The following is a 7,713-nucleotide window of genomic DNA, read 5'->3' as shown; positions in this document are numbered from 1 at the left end:
ATTACTTACAAATTTAGAGATCTAGATGCTATAGTGCTTAGATCTATGCTAAAGTTGTCATAATACCTTCCCAAGAGTCTACATTCAAAAGCTCAAGGGTATGAAATGAACTGTGACAATGCATCCCTCAAAACATAGATATCTTCCTACTCTCAATCATGCATTCTAATAAAGCAACAAATAAATAGAAACAAATTTAATATCACCCTATCACAAGAAATGAATAAAGAGAAGGGATCTCGATATCACCATAGCACAAGCAACGAATAAACAAAAGTGCTCTTTAATAACACCATAGTAAAATATACAAAGTTGGCAAATAACACATTGACACTCCCTATTCCCACTAGACCAGCCAGTCTTAAACAATACACACTAAGCAACATATTAAGCATAGAGAATGTTAGTCAACTCTGAGTGTTTAACACTTTTAAACCTAAAAGTATATTCTTAATGCGACCACACACATTAAGCCACATATTAAGCCTAGAAAATGTCACTCAACTCTAAGTGTTTAACACTTTTAAGCATAAAAGTATATTCTTAATGGGACCACACACATTAAGCCACATATTAAACCTAGAAAATGTCAATCAACTCCAAATATTTAATACTTATAAACCTAAAAACATAAACTTAATATGTGTGATTTAAACCATTCCTACTAGACCATGTCAGTGATGCCATTGGCGATTCTCTACTTCGCTGCGAGGCCTGCTAAAGCCGCCACATCTGCAATGGTTGGCCACTTTCACTGCCGAGGAGAAGGCGGGTAGGGCTGCTGCGGAGGATACTGATACTGTGGATAGCCTAAATTAGGATAAGGCTGTTGTGCAGGATACTGATACTGATACTGTGGATAGCCCACATTAGGGTAAAGCTGCTGCGGAGGATACTGCTGGGGATAGGCAGAGTAACCAGGGGAAGGATAACCATCCTGGCTGTAGGGAGGATACCCACCAGGTTGTTGCGGAGGATACCCACCAGTCTGTTGCAGAGGATGCCCACCAGGCTGTTGCGGAGGGTAAGCAGAGTAAGGGTAACCACTCTGTTTGTAGGGAGGGGAACCAGGCTGGCTGTAAGTGTAGGGAGGGTACCCACCAGGATGTTGCAGAGGATAGCCTTCATCAGGAAGGGGTGCTTTATAACTTGCTTGAGCGTTCCCTTTCTCTTCTAGTGCATCTGGCCGCTGATCTTCTTCTCGCCAAGGAGTTCGCCTACCTTGTTGCAGTTGATTCTGATTTGCACATTTCAGTGAAGGCGGCCATCGTCCACTGTGGAGGACATGAATGGGTTTGTACCCTTTTCTTTGCCACCTATCTTCGATCCACGCCACCGCTTAGACCCTTGATTTGGGGAACAAGTCCGAATCCTGTATATCACATGAGGATATCAACGTTATTTAATGCATATTCATTCTTAGTAAACAAAATCGATTATTCAAGAAATGGAATATGCAGAAGATATTAAAAGAACGGAATATGCAGAACAATCAAGAATGGAAATTGCCCGTGAAAACAATTCAGAGAGAGAAAGAGTGGTGATACTTCTTCATACCTACAACAGATTGCGCCATTATAGAAATGATTCTCAGCATAGATTGTCAAATAGCCTTCACATTTATTTATAGTGAGAGCCAGCTAGAAAATGTATCGACCAGGATTAAACTATGAGAGAGGTGTGAAATGCGAAACTGGATCGCCAGTCAGATCTGATTGTATGGGGACCCGGTGGGACAGGTAATTATATAATTTGTGGACGCTTCTATTCTATCTTATTCATTGGCACGCACTCAAATGCGTATCAACGCCGATCACGTCATAGTAGAAATGACACGTGATGTCACTCTACAAGGAAGTGCCTCTCATTCAATCAAATACCTAAATGTGTAGGTGTTGTGGAAATACAAATTAATATAGGATTCTTTTAAGTAGTTGTTTTTTCAAAATTCTTATGTGAAAATTTTAAATAACTCTCAATTTTTTACATGGTAAGTCCCTTACTTATAACTAATGTTTCAGGTCACATCAGCATACTTTTTGTCAAGTTGTCCAAAAAAGTCCCAAAAAAAAAGATGAATAGGCATTAATAAAGGATCCCTATACTTGTGCAGTTGACTGGAATCTGGAATGGCATGATTGGTTTCCTTTTACAACTAAAAATACATTTCATTCCATTATGGATATTAAGGTCACAACTATTGATCCAATGTTGTAAAAAAATTGAACATTAAATCAACAACTACTACAACAACAATTGAAATATGCTCTACTACTGAATCCTCTTCCCTATTTCTTTTAGAATGAACTGAGTTTACTGACTTAAGTAAATGTTGTAAGTGAAATATACTTTCGATATCGTAAGCTCAGTTTTCATGTTATTGAATACCGTCTGTCATCTTTTAAAATCTATCTACTCTGCAGAAGTCATACTGATTTTGTATCTCATGGCCCTGATCGTCTACATAGAAATCTTTTAAAATCTATCTACTCCGCAGAAGTCCGGCTTAAACTGTCCAGCTAATTTGTAAAAAATCTATGGTGATTATCCGTGAAAGAGATTATCCACCTACAGAAAGAAATTAGGAACCCACATTAATTTTTCGGAGACTTTGCACTAGTACAGAAAGAAATTGTCCGACCAATATGTAATAAATCAATCCCACGGAATCCACATTCACCAATACGTTCATTAATGAGTTCCGTAGCTCAGATTTTTTGTTCAAACGTTATTATCATGCCAACCTTCAATTCAACGGTAGGAGATAAAAGCAGCGAAGTCGTGAACGTCCCCTATATCTAGCATAAGACCACAAAGTGGAAGGGAGATCGTGGAAGGTGCTAAAGTGAATAGCAGCCAGAGAAGTCAGATCACAATTTTTTCTGGATAGAAATATATTGCCATCAACAAAGGAGAGTCATCGCAAATAAGGCAACGAGGCATAACATTTTTTTAAGTTAATCACAAGTTTTTTAATGTCCAAAACAAGGTGCTTCATTAATTTTGAAGCTATCATAAGCAGGAATAGAAGAGAGATTGTAGAAAAGAAATGAGTGACTAGCCTCCATAGTTTAGTAAAGTTCACTACCAAAGAATGCCTAACTATTGGAAAAGAGTTCATAAGATATAAAAGGTAAGCCAGATTGCTATTTTTCTAAATCAAAGAATTTTCTTGAAAAGAAGGTTGTAGTTGGTAAAGTCACGGATATAGTTATGTGAAGAAAATACAAGGAGATGAGTATTATAACCAAGATCATTGTAATTTGTGAAACTGTCAAGCACAGGATAAAAAGCTACATAAATAAAATGTAGATACAACTTTAGCTATTAGTAACAAAGGAAATTGTGGAAAAGTGAAGGAAAGCGAAGCTACCAAAGTGAGTTGATCTAAATCAATGTAAGAAAATCATTGTCAAGCATTTAAACAAGGTGAGTTTCATTCATTTCAATAGGAAAGAGTGGTAAGAGAACAAAGAAAGAGAATGAGAATTTAATGTGTTTAAAAGATATTTTGGAAAATGAATTGGAGAAAATTAGAAAGGAAAATAAAGAATTGAGAAAGGAAAATATATCACAAGAGAAGAAACCAACTTACTCAATCAATTACTTGAAACATATGTAAAAGAAAATTAGTTTCTGAATTCTAAGCCTAACTAGTTGCAATATACTCAACCTCAACAAAACTCAAAGCCACTAACTTTTGTTTCTGGCTAAACCAAGACTCAACTACCAAGCCCAATTCAAAACAACACCCTGAAATGCTTTTCCTGTCTATAGCACAGCCTACCCAGTCTGAGTCTATATAACCAACCAATCTAAATCCATCACCCTAACATAGTTCAGTCCATAATTCATCATGCCAGCTAAGTAGCTCAAGATGTGTTTTTTTGATATCTAGTGCACTTTCCTAGGCTCCACCATATACTGACTGAGAGTGTTCACAACATAACAAATGTTTGGTCTAGTGTTGACCAGATAGATCAAGGAGCCAATCAGTTGACAATGCAATGTGTTATCCACCAACTCTGACTTGGAAGTACTCAACTTCTTCCTATTGGTGGTCATGGGTCATGGGTCTGCAGCCCTCCATATGAAACCTCCTCGAAATGTCTCCAACATACTTCCCTTGCCCCAGAATGATGTGCCCATCCTTTTGACAAACCTCCAATCCCAAGAAATAAGGCATCAGTCCTACGTCCTTCATCTCAAACTCTAAAGCAAAATCTTCATTGCAACTAGTTATGAGTCCATCTCCTCTAGTGATGAACAAGTAATCTAAATAAAGTACCAGAATGAGTGGACCGTCCCCAACCACTATGAAGTAGAGATTTAGATATGCCTCACTCTTCTCGAAGCACATCTTCTACAAGTAAGAATCAATCCTAGCATACCAAGCTCGAGGAGCTTGCTTCCATCTATGGCATACTCCATCTTATACAACCACTTGGAAGTCACTACTGACTTCCCCTTTGTTCTAGGTACGACCTCCCAAACATCATTCTTCATGATAGAGTTATAATCCTCCACCATGGCATCCCTCCAAACACTCTGGGCTTTTGCCTCCTCAAAGGTGGAAGGCTCAAAATCTTTGATGTCTGTCACCATGGCCAGATAACTACAAAACCTCTTAGGTGCCTAGCTCTTGAGCTAACCATCCTTTGTGGCTCACCCACTAACTCCTTGGCCTATTTCAGGGTGTCCTAAAGCCATCTCAACTTCCTCTTCCCTAAAGTGACCTGATGTGGAGCAACATCCTCATGCCCCCTAGTCTCTTATGTGAGTTCAGCCATAGGAGATGTACCTCTAGAACCTATGCCAAAACTGGTGCCCTCTATACCCAAACCCTATGAATCTGTACTTGTACCTTGTATACCAAGAGTACCAATACTAGGTGAACCTATAACCCTTTATCTATGTGTCCCTAAAACCTATTCTGTGTCCCCTATGATGTACCATCTTGTACCTTTGATGCCTGATCATCACCGCTTCTCAACTCACATGAACTCTAAAGGCTTACTCCTCCTCAAATTCAATATCCCTCACAACAATATTCCTCTTTGTTGGAATATAGATTTGATAGGCCTTTCAGGTCTCATTGTAGCCTACAAGAGTTCCCTTCTCTGTAGCAGGCTCTAGGTTTGTCCTCTTCTTTAAAGAAATGTGAGAGTATGTCACACACCCAAAGATGTGAATGTGTCCAATATATGGCCTCCTAGTGAAGGCCTCTTCAGGAGTCCTCCTACCCAATGCCTTATGGGGACTCTTGTTTTGAAGGTTAACTCTCCTGTTACAAGCCTTAGGCCATAAGAAGAGTAGAAAACCCCTAATCATGTATCATAGCCTGTGTTACCCTAACAATTGCCCTGTTCTTTCTCTTTGTAACCCTATTATGTTCGAGATTATAAGGTACAATTAGCTTCCTCTTGATGCCCTCCTATTTGCAATAATCTACAAACTCATTTGAGGTTTACTCACCCCCGTTATTCGACCTTAGGACTTTGATCTTCTTCCATGTCTTGTTCTCCACAAGAGCTTTGAACTCTTGAAACTGTTTGAAGACCTCATTCTTGGTCTTCAAGAAGAAGATCCAGGTCCTCTTGGAATAATCATCAGTTAAGGTCACATAATACTCATGAGGACTCAATTTAATTGTAGACATGTGCCCACATGTTACAAGTGTGGTTGTCACTGCACCAAAAGATCAACCTATTAATGACCGATATAACCACTAGACATATAGAATACACAAGAGGTGGTTAAGCCATGCCAGAAACACAAGCGCTATGCTACACAACAAAAGGAGACGACCAAGAGCACACACCTTGCAACAATCCCCCTAGTGCAAGTGAGGGTTTTGAACTTGTGACCAAGCTCTAATACCGCTTCTTACAAGTGTGGTTGTCCTTACATGAAAAGATCAACATTTTAATGCATAATATAACCACTAGACTTATAGAATCCACAGTAGGCGGTTAAGCCATGTCACAAACCTGAGCATAGCACTGCACAACATAAGGAGACCAAGGGTGCACACCTTGCAACACCACATACATCAAAATGTACCAAGTCTAGAATTTTTGTTGATCTACCATCACTAGTGGGAAAGACTGTCTTAGTATACTTCCCCAAAGTACATCTCATGCATACCTTCTGATGCTCGGTACTAAACTGTGGGAATCTTGTTACTATCTCCCTTAGTATTGTCAAATCTCCATGATGTAAGTGAGCCACCCTCCTATGCCATAGCTCACATAAGTGGTTGATGCTACTACTGTTAATCAAGACGTGTATAGGCTAGAAATAAAGCCGATACAAAATCCCCTATCGAGACCCAATCGCTTTAGCTAAAGAGACACTAGACCCCTTTTGGTGAATAAGTACTTTATCTCCTCTTAAGATCACCTCAAATCCCCTATTCTCAATTTCAAAGATTGAAATCAGATTCTTCGTCAATCTTGCAACATACAATGTACATCCCGAAGTACCATAGAGACAAAGTCTCCCTCTTTGATAGGGCAGAGGAAAAAAACATAAAAATAAAAATAAAATGCACAAGGAATGACGTTACAAAACATTTAATATTTTCCCTTCTAGAACATTCTATTGAAATGATATCTGGATGGGAGAAATTACTTAATCATCTTGCCACTTAATACAAAATCTATTACATAATGCATCTTTTATAAAGGTCTTTGGACAATTTCAGAACCATTCAGGAAGCATCCTAGATCAATCTTGATATTAGAAATGACATTACAAAACATTTAATATTTTCCCTTCTAGAACATTCTATTGAAATGATATCTGGGTGGGAGAAATTACATGTTCCAACACCACCCCCCCCCCCCCCTTAATTTTGACCACCAATGCTGGGACATTCAAATTCCTTTTCTCTTGACTCTTTCTAATGTCCATAACCAAGTCTGATGTCTTTGCAAATATTTCCCTTGCTTGATATCTTAGATCTGATTATGCCTTTCTCTTGTCTTTGTCCAACTGTTGCGACAGTCCTTTAAAAATTCAATCAACAACTTCCTATAAACTTGCCATTTATAGACATCTAACCAAATACTTTCCTTTGTCTTGAAATATTTTTATGCCTTTTGAGAATTCAAATCCTGGTTGATTTTTGTCAACATATGAATAATTAAACTTCAACAATTTTTTTATCATACCTATAAGTTTTTGCCAACTAGATCCATAAACCCATCCACAATTCATTTTCATGCAACCTGTCACATATTCATCATTTGATTCTCTATTCCAATACATCTTTTCACAATAATTTTTCAACCCACATACAGTACAAGTATGTAAATCCCAACGTTTATCTTTCATATGCCCTTTCCTATTACAATGTGAACACTGCATAGTCTTCATACCTTGAACGGATTCACTTGAACCTGTAACACATGTATTCATCTTTCCTTTACATGTAGCATATCCAAGACCTTCATATTTGGGCCTCATTATTGGCTCAATTGGATTCCTCATTCCTTGTTCATGTCTTCCTATTCCTTTACCTTTATAACCCTTTATTTCTCCATAATTTTCAAACCAACATTCACTTGATTGCCATTATATTGTATAACATTATCTTTTTGACAATCTTTATCACAAACTTCTTCAGCAAAAACACACTTATCAAATGACGAATTCAAATCCTCTGTACAACATGAAACATTACATACCAATTTCTTTGACTCCAAACAT

General features: G+C 38.1%; 1 long non-coding RNA gene across 1 annotated transcript; it reads right to left on the bottom strand.

The window, feature by feature from the left end:
* Window positions 1-420: 420 nt before the first annotated feature.
* On the bottom strand, window positions 421-1,654 carry LOC131054986 (uncharacterized). Its single transcript, XR_009108109.2, has 2 exons — window positions 1,558-1,654; window positions 421-1,372 (listed from the first exon to the last, which is right to left on the bottom strand). It is a non-coding gene; the product is annotated as an uncharacterized LOC131054986 (long non-coding RNA).
* Between the last annotated feature and the right edge of the window lie 6,059 nt (window positions 1,655-7,713).

Source organism: Cryptomeria japonica, chromosome 8, assembly GCF_030272615.1.
Source record: "Cryptomeria japonica chromosome 8, Sugi_1.0, whole genome shotgun sequence".
Taxonomy (NCBI): domain Eukaryota; kingdom Viridiplantae; phylum Streptophyta; class Pinopsida; order Cupressales; family Cupressaceae; genus Cryptomeria; species Cryptomeria japonica.
The sequence above is the reverse complement of the archived record's forward strand: the minus strand, read 5'-3'. Positions and strand labels throughout refer to the sequence as shown.